Genomic DNA, 13,635 nt, shown 5'->3' on the forward strand with positions numbered 1-13,635 from the left:
TCCACCACAGGGCCGGCCCTGAATTGTACTTTTGGACCAACCTTTTGCCTGAACTTGGGAAGACGTGGGCCTGTTTGGATTATTCGTGAAGGTGATTAGTAATAACATCATGGACGGTAACATTTTCCGTTCGTTCATGGGTTTAGGACTGATCATGTTCTCTTCGTAGTATTCCTCTTCACCTATTGGGAATGGTCTGCCTTTCTGTAGCATCTGTAAGCATTTGGAGGTGATTTTCCATCCTTGGAAGTTCACCTTCTGTAAACTCTTTCCGCCCCCAAAGCTTTATGACATCATTCTGGACCCCTTTTTGGATTTTTGATTTGAGGTGAATTTATAGCCATGACCCTGCCTTAGAACGTACTATAACTTCCAGATTCACATCCTCATTGCTTTAGACTTCTGTGTAGCTTACATCATCTTCACCAGTGTAAGACTAATCACAGGCCCTCACCACACACTTGTGCCTAATCTTCTCTTTCACCCTCCGTCACCGCCCCTCTTTGCCTCTGGGAGCCCGCATACAAATGTTCAGTGCCACCTGTTGGTTAGTGCTTGCTTTTTCTTCTCCTTGTAAGTGAGATTCTATGGTATTTGAATTTCTCACTGGGGCTTGTTACACTTCCCCTAAAACCCTCACAGCCATTCTGGTGGTCACAAATGGCTGGATTGCATCATTTGTTCCGGCTGAGTGGTATACCATTGTGTGGCTATAGCCCATCTTCCTTCTCCAATCATCCCTTGCTGGACACCAGGGTGCTTTCCAAGCCTTGGATATCAGGAGTAAGACTGTGGTGAACACAGCCATGCACATGTCTTTATGCGGTAGTCTTTCTGACTTTTTTGGATAAACAAGCGGCAGATTAATAGCTGGGTCATACGGGACATGGATGCTTAAATTTCTGAGGCAGTTGCACACCTTTGGCATCGTGGCTGCACCGGGTTACACTCCCACCAGCAGTGCAGGAGGCTTCCCCTCTCTCCACCTCCTCTCTGACACTTGTTATTTCCTGTCTGCTTCCTTCTAGCCATGCTGACCACAGTGAGCTGCCATGTCCTTGCAGTTTGGATTTGCATTTTCCTGAGACTTAATGATGGTGAACAAGTTTTCATGCACCTACTGGCCCTCTTTCTGTCTTCTTCGGAGAAATCTCTGCTTCCATCTTTTGACCAGGTTTTCATTGGCTTGTTTTTTTTCTTGTGGAGACGTGCGAGTTGATTGTATCTTTGGGCTTTTCACCCCTTGTCCGATGTGTGGTTTGCAAACATCCTCTCCCAATTGTTGTGGTGTCTTAGTATTCAGTTGATGGTTTCCTTGACTGGCAGAAGTGTGTGCATTTGATGTGGTCCCGTTTGTTTCTTGTTTCCTTTGTTGCCCTTGCCCAGTCAGACATGCTTCTTCCCAATAGGCGGCTCAGACAGATGGCAAAGAGCACTCTGCCTAGGTCTTCTCCTACAAGGTTCTCGGTTTCAAGTCTGCCATTCAAGGCTTTAATCCATTTCAGGTGGTGTGTGTGCCAGGTGTAACAGCATGGTGTACTCTCGTTGTGTTCCATGTGGCTGTGCAGGCTTCCCAGCACCGTTTATTGTAGAGACTCTCCTTTCTCCGCTGTCTCCACTTGGCTCCCTGGTCCAAAATGGGCTGTCCATGTAAGTTTGAGTTGGGCTCTGGGCTCTCAATTGTTTTGCATGGGTCTTCATGCCTGTTTTGGGGCCCAGACTGTGCCGTTTCGGTACCTAGCGCTTCGTCCTCTATGTTGAAATCAGAAATTGTGACACGTGCTGCTTTGTTCGTTTTCCTGAGGATTCCTTTGCCTAGTCAGGGTCTCGTGTTGCTGGCTAGAAACTTTAGGATTCTCTCTTCTTCTCTGTGGCAAATACTGCTGCAACTTTGACTGGGATTGCATGGAATCCAGAGATTCCTTACTGCGGTATGAACCTTTCAAGTGTGTTAATCCTTCCATTCCTAGATCCCTCGATATCTTTTTTTTTCTTGTGTCTTCTTGAGTTTCTTTCCCCAAAGGTTTGCTAGTTTTTGAATTAACATAGAATTCACCTGTTTTGCTAAGGTTATTCACAGAGATCCTATTCTTCGTAATGGCAAGCTCCTGTTTTTTTGTTTTCCTTAGCTTCAGTTTTTCTATTCTTTGCAACTTTTAATTGGTTTTGTTTTGGCACAAGTGCATTGCTGTGCTCACATCTGCTGGCAATGCTCCTGTATTTGCTGTGGAAGTCTGGCCCTGTCCAACGTCCCATCCCATCTGCCTCTACTCTACCTCGGACGCCTGCACCAGAACAACTGAAGCAGTGGTGAGGAGGCCCAAACCGAGGATTCCACCCAGCCCATACTGGGCCACAGACCCAGGAGGTGCGGACCTCACCACTGCACCACCGGCCGGCCACTTACATGTTCAGTGGCAACGTGCAGTTGAGTGCAATGGGAGTTAAATATACTAGTGAGCCCAACTCTAGCACTGTGTAGATGAGGCTAGGTTGTTTTTCGGGTCCATTGTGATGTCAGAGGATTTGTCATAAGTGTGTCTCTGAGGTCCAGCATGCTTCATGGATACAGGTTTCAGAGCCTGCTTGGAGCAGTCTCATAACTCACCCTTCCCAGTTAGCCCATGCTTGACCTTCGCTGCCGTTTTTTGGCTTGTGAATTTCTCTGACTTTCAAACGTTCCAGCAGAGTCTGTCTAAAGACGGACATCATCTTTCGTTGTGGATAATTCAGGTGTGATTTCTGTTCACCTTCCATTTTCTGGGTCCTCTTTTTCTTTTCCATAGTATACTCGTCATGGTCTTTCTCAGCTATCTCCCTTAGACATGCTTATCAGTCCGTTCTCCTTCATTCCAAGTGATTAGTTTGTATTTCTTTAATCGCTGTATGTTCTCTAGGGTGAGGTGTGAGTGCTTTCGTGACTCTTGGTTGTTGTCCTTGAATTTGCACCGGTCACTTGTAGGACTCTTGGCTATCCTAGCCTGGGTCAAACTAAGCACTGAGAACACGTGGTCATGTGGGTTGGTTTGACATCCTGAGATCAGAAACTCCAAATTCGAGGTGGTCCTGGCAACCCCCTTCACGGACACAATGTTTCCAAGACAACTTAGACAAATCGGATGAATTCCACTCTCCAGGAAAGAGATTTTTCTGTCTCTTTTCCGGATTTGGGAAGTTTCGAACTTGACCCCTGATCCTTGAACGTTCCCCTAGATTCCGTCCAGATACGGGCTTACTTAATTTTTTATAGGGTGGGCCATTTGTTTGCCCTACATCCTCTACCCTGGCCTGTTTATTTTTCTTGAAACACAACTGTAAAGTTCTAATTTTCGTGCAACTTCCTTACATATGGTGTCAAAACACATAATCAATAATCCTTCTACGGCAAGAGGTAGGGGGAGAGAATTTCGATGGAGGCAAACAGAGCACACTAGCCTGGGAGGGCAGCCTTCACGAAGGAACGAAGCCCTGTGGAAGAGGGTGCTTTTCAGCACCCTTGTAGAGCACTTCCAAACAAAGAGACATACCCCAAGCGTGACAGGGCTCCATTCCTTCAAGGCTTCCAAGACATCTCTTGGGACACATTACCATGTGCCCAGTGGGCCCACGTGACACCAGAGCTTCGGAAAAAGAGACTGACCTTCAAAGAATGCTATGGGCCTTGGAAAGGAGGCATCGATTCCTCTCTTCAATGTCCTCAAGACATCTTTCTTGACTTTGCATTATGCTTAAGGCACAAGGGCACTGTAGGTGTGATGAACCCCAAGTCCGGCCACTTGTTTCCAATGAAGTTGCAAGCTTGAATCAGCATGACCTCGCCATAGACTTGAATAGATGACAATGTTCTCCTCTCCGTGCTTGTCCCTCTATTCTCACTTGTGGCCTAGGGTTCCTTTCTTATCCCTTGCATCAGACTCTGTTTTATCTCTTCTAGTTTCTGTGCCTGCTTTCTGTTTGCCAAACCTGTTTCTGGGTATCTGTCCCTTTAATAGCCTAGCCTAGGCCAATCCTCAGACTGTAACCATGCGGCCACCCTGGGGGACATGGTCACCGTGATGTCATAAGCGACCTCAAAATTCGAAGTTGTCCTGACAACCTCCGTGCACACAGAGTTTCACAGCCATCTCAGACCAGTCTGACTCCTCACCCTGTCTAGGTAGGATAGTTTTCCTTTTTCTGCAATTGTTGTCAGTTTCTATCTTTCTCCTTGAACTTCGAAAGGGCTCCTACATTCTCTCTAGACACTGGTTTCACTCCTGTAAGATTATCCTGGGTTTTATCTCTTATATCTTGGGTAGATGGCAAAATGGGTGGACCTTACCCAGAAAAAGTCCTGGACTCCCTCACAAGTAGAAGTTGCCCAGGGAATGTTCTGACACACAATGATGGTGTCATCTCGTGGCACTTTGCCAATTCCACCTTGGCAGGTCACAAGTTTTCCTTCCTTCTGCCTTTGGGAAGTGTACCAGATACTTCCATAGATTGTAATATTCTTATGGTTCCTTTTCTTGTGCGTATTGATAACGTATCCTCACAATTGCTGCTTAGTTATGATCTCTGCCCGCACCATACCATGAAATCTATATTTCCTAACACTACTAATGTGATATGCACTCGTAATGTGAAACAGTGAGGCCCGGGCCGCCCAAGCGGAATGTGGGCACTTCCCTGCTCCACCACAGGGCCGGCCCTGAATTGTACTTTTGGACCAACCTTTTGCCTGAACTTGGGAAGACGTGGGCCTGTTTGGATTATTCGTGAAGGTGATTAGTAATAACATCATGGACGGTAACATTTTCCGTTCGTTCATGGGTTTAGGACTGATCATGTTCTCTTCGTAGTATTCCTCTTCACCTATTGGGAATGGTCTGCCTTTCTGTAGCATCTGTAAGCATTTGGAGGTGATTTTCCATCCTTGGAAGTTCACCTTCTGCAAACTCTTTCCGCCCCCAAAGCTTTATGACATCATTCTGGACCCCTTTTTGGATTTTTGATTTGAGGTGAATTTATAGCCATGACCCTGCCTTAGAACGTACTATAACTTCCAGATTCACATCCTCATTGCTTTAGACTTCTGTGTAGCTTACATCATCTTCACCAGTGTAAGACTAATCACAGGCCCTCACCACACACTTGTGCCTAATCTTCTCTTTCACCCTCCGTCACCGCCCCTCTTTGCCTCTGGGAGCCCGCATACAAATGTTCAGTGCCACCTGTTGGTTAGTGCTTGCTTTTTCTTCTCCTTGTAAGTGAGATTCTATGGTATTTGAATTTCTCACTGGGGCTTGTTACACTTCCCCTAAAACCCTCACAGCCATTCTGGTGGTCACAAATGGCTGGATTGCATCATTTGTTCCGGCTGAGTGGTATACCATTGTGTGGCTATAGCCCATCTTCCTTCTCCAATCATCCCTTGCTGGACACCAGGGTGCTTTCCAAGCCTTGGATATCAGGAGTAAGACTGTGGTGAACACAGCCATGCACATGTCTTCATGCGGTAGTCTTTCTGACTTTTTTGGATAAACAAGCGGCAGATTAATAGCTGGGTCATACGGGACATGGATGCTTAAATTTCTGAGGCAGTTGCACACCTTTGGCATCGTGGCTGCACCGGGTTACACTCCCACCAGCAGTGCAGGAGGCTTCCCTTCTCTCCACCTCCTCTCTGACACTTGTTATTTCCTGTCTGCTTCCTTCTAGCCATGCTGACCACAGTGAGCTGCCATGTCCTTGCAGTTTGGATTTGCATTTTCCTGAGACTTAATGATGGTGAACAAGTTTTCATGCACCTACTGGCCCTCTTTCTGTCTTCTTCGGAGAAATCTCTGCTTCCATCTTTTGACCAGGTTTTCATTGGCTTGTTTTTTTTCTTGTGGAGACGTGCGAGTTGATTGTATCTTTGGGCTTTTCACCCCTTGTCCGATGTGTGGTTTGCAAACATCCTCTCCCAATTGTTGTGGTGTCTTAGTATTCAGTTGATGGTTTCCTTGACTGGCAGAAGTGTGTGCATTTGATGTGGTCCCGTTTGTTTCTTGTTTCCTTTGTTGCCCTTGCCCAGTCAGACATGCTTCTTCCCAATAGGCGGCTCAGACAGATGGCAAAGAGCACTCTGCCTAGGTCTTCTCCTACAAGGTTCTCGGTTTCAAGTCTGCCATTCAAGGCTTTAATCCATTTCAGGTGGTGTGTGTGCCAGGTGTAACAGCATGGTGTACTCTCGTTGTGTTCCATGTGGCTGTGCAGGCTTCCCAGCACCGTTTATTGTAGAGACTCTCCTTTCTCCGCTGTCTCCACTTGGCTCCCTGGTCCAAAATGGGCTGTCCATGTAAGTTTGAGTTGGGCTCTGGGCTCTCAATTGTTTTGCATGGGTCTTCATGCCTGTTTTGGGGCCCAGACTGTGCCGTTTCGGTACCTAGCGCTTCGTCCTCTATGTTGAAATCAGAAATTGTGACACGTGCTGCTTTGTTCGTTTTCCTGAGGATTCCTTTGCCTAGTCAGGGTCTCGTGTTGCTGGCTAGAAACTTTAGGATTCTCTCTTCTTCTCTGTGGCAAATACTGCTGCAACTTTGACTGGGATTGCATGGAATCCAGAGATTCCTTACTGCGGTATGAACCTTTCAAGTGTGTTAATCCTTCCATTCCTAGATCCCTCGATATCTTTTTTTTTCTTGTGTCTTCTTGAGTTTCTTTCCCCAAAGGTTTGCTAGTTTTTGAATTAACATAGAATTCACCTGTTTTGCTAAGGTTATTCACAGAGATCCTATTCTTCGTAATGGCAAGCTCCTGTTTTTTTGTTTTTTTTTTTTTCTTAGCTTCAGTTTTTCTATTCTTTGCAACTTTTAATTGGTTTTGTTTTGGCACAAGTGCATTGCTGTGCTCACATCTGCTGGCAATGCTCCTGTATTTGCTGTGGAAGTCTGGCCCTGTCCAACGTCCCATCCCATCTGCCTCTACTCTACCTCGGACGCCTGCACCAGAACAACTGAAGCAGTGGTGAGGAGGCCCAAACCGAGGATTCCACCCAGCCCATACTGGGCCACAGACCCAGGAGGTGCGGACCTCACCACTGCACCACCAGCCGGCCACTTACATGTTCAGTGGCAACGTGCAGTTGAGTGCAATGGGAGTTAAATATACTAGTGAGCCCAACTCTAGCACTGTGTAGATGAGGCTAGGTTGTTTTTCGGGTCCATTGTGATGTCAGAGGATTTGTCATAATTGTGTCTCTGAGGTCCAGCATGCTTCATGGATACAGGTTTCAGAGCCTGCTTGGAGCAGTCTCATAACTCACCCTTCCCAGTTAGCCCATGCTTGACCTTCGCTGCCGTTTTTTGGCTTGTGAATTTCTCTGACTTTCAAACGTTCCAGCAGAGTCTGTCTAAAGACGGACATCATCTTTCGTTGTGGATAATTCAGGTGTGATTTCTGTTCACCTTCCATTTTCTGGGTCCTCTTTTTCTTTTCCATAGTATACTCGTCATGGTCTTTCTCAGCTATCTCCCTTAGACATGCTTATCAGTCCGTTCTCCTTCATTCCAAGTGATTAGTTTGTATTTCTTTAATCGCTGTATGTTCTCTAGGGTGAGGTGTGAGTGCTTTCGTGACTCTTGGTTGTTGTCCTTGAATTTGCACCGGTCACTTGTAGGACTCTTGGCTATCCTAGCCTGGGTCAAACTAAGCACTGAGAACACGTGGTCATGTGGGTTGGTTTGACATCCTGAGATCAGAAACTCCAAATTCGAGGTGGTCCTGGCAACCCCCTTCACGGACACAATGTTTCCAAGACAACTTAGACAAATCGGATGAATTCCACTCTCCAGGAAAGAGATTTTTCTGTCTCTTTTCCGGATTTGGGAAGTTTCGAACTTGACCCCTGATCCTTGGACTTTCCCTTAGAATGTGTCTTGATAGGGGCTTACTTTAATTCTCTAGAGTGTGCCATTTCTTTGCCTTACATCCTCAGCCCTGGAATGTTTATTTTTCTTGATACAGACTTGTAATGTTCTAATTTTGAGCCAACTTCCTCACATATGGTATCAAAACACATAATAAATAATCCTTGTACAGAAAGAGTTAAGGGGAGACAATTTCATTGGAAGCAAAGTGAGCACTCTAGCCTGGGAGGTCAGCCTTCACAAAGGAATGAAGCCCTCTGGAAAAGGGTGCTTTTCAACACACTTGTAGAGCGCTTCCAGACAAGGAGACATACCCACAGTGACAGGGATCCATTCCTTCAAGGCTTCCAAAACATCTCTTGAGACACATAAGCATGTACCCAGTGGGAACCCGTGACGCCAGAGCTATGGAAAGTGAGACTGATCTTCAAAGAATGCTAGGGGCCTAGGAAAGGAGGCATCGATTCTTTTCAGCAATGTTCGGAGCAGATAATTCTTGACTTTGCATTATGCTTAAGGCAGAAGGACACTATGTTCGTGAAGGGGGTTGCCAGGACTTCCTCGAATTTGGAGTTTCTGATCTCAGGATGTCAAACCAAAACAGATGACCATGTGTTCTCAGTGCTTAGTTTGACCTAGGCTAGGATAGAAAAGATTCCTACAATGACCAGTGTAAATTCAAAGACAACAACCAAGAGTCATGAAAGCACTCACACCTCGGACTAGAGAACATATGGTGATTAAAGAAGTATAAAATTAATCACTTGGAATGAAGGAGAACGAACTGATAAGCATGTCTAAGGGACATATCTGAGAAAGACCATGACGAGTATATTATAGAAAAGAAAAAAAGGTCCCAGAAAATGGAAGGTGAACAGAAATCACACCTGGATAATCCACAATGAAAGATGATGTCAGTCTTTAGACAGACTCTGCTTGAACGTTTGAAAGTCACAGTAATTCACAAGCCAAAAAGCAGCGAAGGTCTAACCTTTGCTAACTGGGAAGGGCGAGTTATAAGACTGCTCCAAGCAGGCTCTGGAACCCTGTGTCCATGAATATTGTTGGGATAGCAGAGACACAATTATGACAAATCCTCTGACATCACAGAGGAAACAAAAAACACCTGGCCTCATCTACACAGTGCCATAGATGGGCTCAAGTACCATATTCAAGTCCCACTGCACTCAACTGCAGGTTGCCACTGGAACATGAAATGGCCCGGCCGGTGGTGCAGCAGTGAGGTCCGCACCTTTTGGGTCAGTGGCCGGGTTTGGGCCGGGTGGAATCCTGGGGGTGAGCCTGCTCACCACTGCTTCAGTTATTCTGGGGCAGACGTCAGACGTAATGTAGAGGGAGATGGGAGTGCACGTTAGACAGTGCCAGACTTAAACAGCAAATACAGGAACATTGCCAGCAGACGTGAGCTTAGTGATGCACTTCTGCCAAAGCAAAATCAGTCAAAATTTGCAAAGTATAGAAAACCTGAAACTGGAAGAAAAAACAACAGCTTGCCAGTTAGGCGAACAAGATCTCTATGAAGAACCTTAGCAAAACATGTGAAGCTATGTTAATCGAAAACTAGCCGTGGTTTGGTGAAAGATGTTCAAAAAGACACAAGGAGAAAGAAGGAGATTCCAGGATCTAGGAATGGAAGAATTAGCACATTTGAAAAGTCCATACCAGAGAAAGGAATCTCTGGATTCCATGCAATCCCAGTCAAAGTTGCAGCAATATTTGCCACAGAGATAGAAGAGAGAATCTTAACGTTTCTAGGCAGCAACAACAGACCCTGAATAGGCAAAGGAATCCTCAGGAAGCGAAAAAAGCAGGACGTGGCACACTTTCTGATTTCAATATAGAGGGCGAAACTCTAGGTACCAAAACGGCATTACCTGGGCCCCAAAACAGGCACACATACCCATGCAACAGGAGCGAGAACCCAGAGCCCAACTCAAACGTACATGGACAGCCCATTTTCTACCAGGGAGCCAAGAGAAGACAGTTGAGAAGGGAGAGTCTGTACAATAAACGGTGCTGGGAAGCCTGCACATCCACACGGAACACAACTAGAGAAGACCATGATGTTACACCTGGGACACACACCATGTGAAATGGATTGAAGCCCTTAATGGTAGACTTGAAACTGTGAAACTTGTAGCAGAAGACCTAGGCAGAATGCTCTATTCCATCTGTCTGAGCCACCTATTTGGAAGAAGCATGTCTGACTGGGCAAGGGCAACAACGGAAACAAGAAACAAACGGGACCACATCAAATGCACACGCTTCTGCCCACTCAAGGAAACCATCGACTCAATGCAAAGACAGCACAACACCTGGGAGAGGAAGTTTGCAAACCACAAATCGGACAAGGGGTGAAAAGCCCAAAGATACAATGAATTCGCACGTCTCCACAAGAAAAAAAACAACAAGCCTATGAAAACCTGGTCAAAAGATGGAAACAGAAATTTCTCCCAAGAAGATGGAAAGAAGGGTAACAGGTGCATGAAAACTTGTTCACCATCATTAACTCTCAGGAAAATGAAAATCCAAACTGCAAGGACATGGCAGCTCACTGTGGTCAGAATTGCTAGAAGGAAGCAGACAGGAAACAACAAGTGTCAGAAAGTAGGTGGAGAGTACGGAAGCCTCCTGCACTCCTGCTGGGAGTGTAAAACAGTGCAGCCAGTATGTCAAGTGGTGTGTAACTGCCTCTGAAATTTAAGAATCCATGTCCCATATGATCCAGCTATTCCTCTGAGGCGTGTTTATCCAAAGAATTCGGAAACACTACCACATAAAGACATGTGCATGGCTGATTTCACCACAGCCTTACTCCCACTATCCAAGACCTGTAAGCCACACTGGTGCCCAGCAAGGGACGAATGCAGAAGGAAGATGGGCTCTAGCCACACAATGGCATACCACTCAACCGGAGCAAAGGATGCAAACCAGCCATTTTTGACCACCAGAATGGCTGTGAGGGTTTTAGGGGAAGTGAAACAAGCTCCAGGGACAATGTCAAATACCGTAACATCTCAATTACAAGTAGAAGAAAAAGCAATAACCAATATGTGGCACGGGATATTTGTGCCTTCCCAGAGGCAAAGCAGTGCGGTGGAGAAGGGTGAAAGATATGATTAGGCACAAGTATGTGTTGAGGGCCTGCAATTCGGCTTACGATGGTGAAGATGATTTAACCTACACAGAAGTCTAAATCGATGAGGATGTAAATCTGAAAGATATAGGATGTTCTAATGCAGTGTTACAGCAATAAATTCACCTAAAATCACAAATCCAAAAACGTTTCCAGAATGACGGCATAAAGCCCTGGGGACTGAAAGAGATAGGAGAAGGTGAACTTCCAAGCATGGAAAATCACCTCCAAATGCTTACTGATGTTACTGAAGGGTAGACCGTTCCAAAGAGATGAACGTAACAATTGTGAGGATATGTTATCAATACACACCAGAAAAAGAACCATGAGAATATTACAATCTATGAACGCATCTGGTGCACTTCCCCAAAGGAAGAAGGGAGGAAAACATGTGACCTGCTAAGGAGGAATTGCCAGAGTGCTAGGAGATGACATGATCATTGCGCATCAGAGGATTGCCTGGGCAACTTCAACTTGGGAGGGAGTCCAGGAGTTTCTCTGGGGAAGGTCCTCCCACTTGGCAATCTACACAAGATATAAGACATACAACCCAGGATAATCTTACAGGAAAGAAACCAGTGTCTAGAGAGAAAGTGAGAAACTGACAAGAAATTCAGAAAAAGGAAAACTATCCTACCTGGAAAGGGTGAGGAGTCAGACTAGTCTGAGATGGCTCTGAAAGTCTGTGTGCACGCAGGTTGTCAGGACTACTTAGAATTTTGACGTTGTTTATGACATCATGGTACACATGTCCCCCAAGACGGCCGCATGGTTACAGTCTGAGGATTGGCCTAGGCTAGGCCATTAAAGAGAGAAATACCCTGAAACAGCTTTGAAAAACAGAAAGCGGGCACAGAAACTGGAACAGAGAAAACAGACTCTGATTCAAGGGATAAGAAAGGAATCCTTGGCAAGAAGCGAGAATAAAGGGACAAGCTCTGAGAGTAAAACATTGTCATCTATTCAAGTCTATGGGGAGGCAATGCTGATTCAAGCTTGCAACATGATTGGAAACAAGAGGCCAGACTGGGCCTTTTGAGACCTACAGTGTCCTTCTGCCTTAAGCATAATCCAAAGTGAAGAATGATGTCTTGAGGACATTGAAGAGAAGAATTGATGCCTCCTTTCCTAGGCCCCTAGCCTGCTTCAAAGATCAGTCTCACTTTCCATAGCTCTGGCGTCATGGGGGCCCACTGGGTACATGCTAATGTGTCCCAAGAGATGTCTTGGAAGCCTTGAAGGAATGGAGCCCTGTCATGCTTAGGGTATGTCTATTTGTTTGGAAGTGCTCCACAAGGGTGCTAAAAATCAGCATTTTCCAGAGGGCTTTGTTTTTTGTGAAGGCTGTCCTCCCAGGCAGGAATCCTCAGTTTGGCTCCAATGACATTCTCTCCCTTCACCTCTTGCTGTAGAAGGATTAGTGATTATGTGTTTTGACACCGTATGTAAGGACGTTGGCTGAAAATTAGAACATTACAATTCTGTTTCAAGAAAAATAAAGAAGTCAGGGCTGAGAATGTAAGGCAAACAAAGTTCACTCCCTATAGAAATAAAGTAAGCCCGTATCTAGACGGAATCTAGGGGAACATTCAAGGATCAGGGGTCAAGTTTGAAGCTTCCCAAATCCAGAAAATGAGAGAAAAATATCTTTTCTGGAGAGAGGAATTCATCATATTTGTCTAATTTGTCTGGGAAACATTATGTTCATGAAGGGTGTTGGCAGGACCCCCGTGAAATTTGGAGTTTCTGATCTCAGGATGTCAAAAAAACCCAGATGACCACTTGTTTCCAGGCTTAGTTTGACCAAGGCTAGAATAGCAAAGATTCCTACGAGTGACCAGTGCAAATACAAAGAGAACAACCAAGAATCACGAAAGGACTCACACCTCGCCCTAGAGAACATAAGGTGACTACAGAAATGCAAAATTAAAGACTTGGAATGAAGGAGAACGGACTGATAAGCATGTCTAAGGGAGATAGCTGAGAAAGACCATGACGATTATACTATGGAAAAGAAAAAAAGGTCCCAGAAAATGGAAGACGAACAGAAATCACACCTGAATAATCCACAATGAAAGATGTGCGTCTTTAGGCAGACTGTGCTTGAACGTTTGAAAGTTAGAGAAATTCACAAGCCAAAAAACGGCAGTGAATGTCAAACCTGGGCCAACTGGCAAGCATGAGTCATGAGACTGCTCCAAGCGGGCTCTGAAACCCTGTGTCCATGGAGCTTGCTGGGACAGCAGAGACACAATTATGACAAATGCTCTGACATCACAGTGGACCCGATAAACAACCTGGTCTCATCTATACAGAGCCACAGTTGGGCTCAAGCAGCACATTCAAGTCCCATTGCACTCAACTGCCGGTGGCCAACGGAACATGAAAGGGGCCAGCCGGTGGTGTAGCTGTGATGTCCGCACCTTCTGGGTCAGTGTCACCTGGTGAGCCGGTTGGAAGCATGTGGGTGAGCCCCCTCACCACTGCTTCAGTCATTGTAGGTCAGGAGCCCGAGGTATTGTAGAGGCAGATGGGAAGGGACGTTAGACAGGGCCAGACTTCCACAGAAAATACTGTAGCATTGCC

The sequence above is a fragment of the Equus asinus genome, chromosome 26, assembly GCF_041296235.1.
Source record: "Equus asinus isolate D_3611 breed Donkey chromosome 26, EquAss-T2T_v2, whole genome shotgun sequence".
Classification (NCBI taxonomy): domain Eukaryota; kingdom Metazoa; phylum Chordata; class Mammalia; order Perissodactyla; family Equidae; genus Equus; species Equus asinus.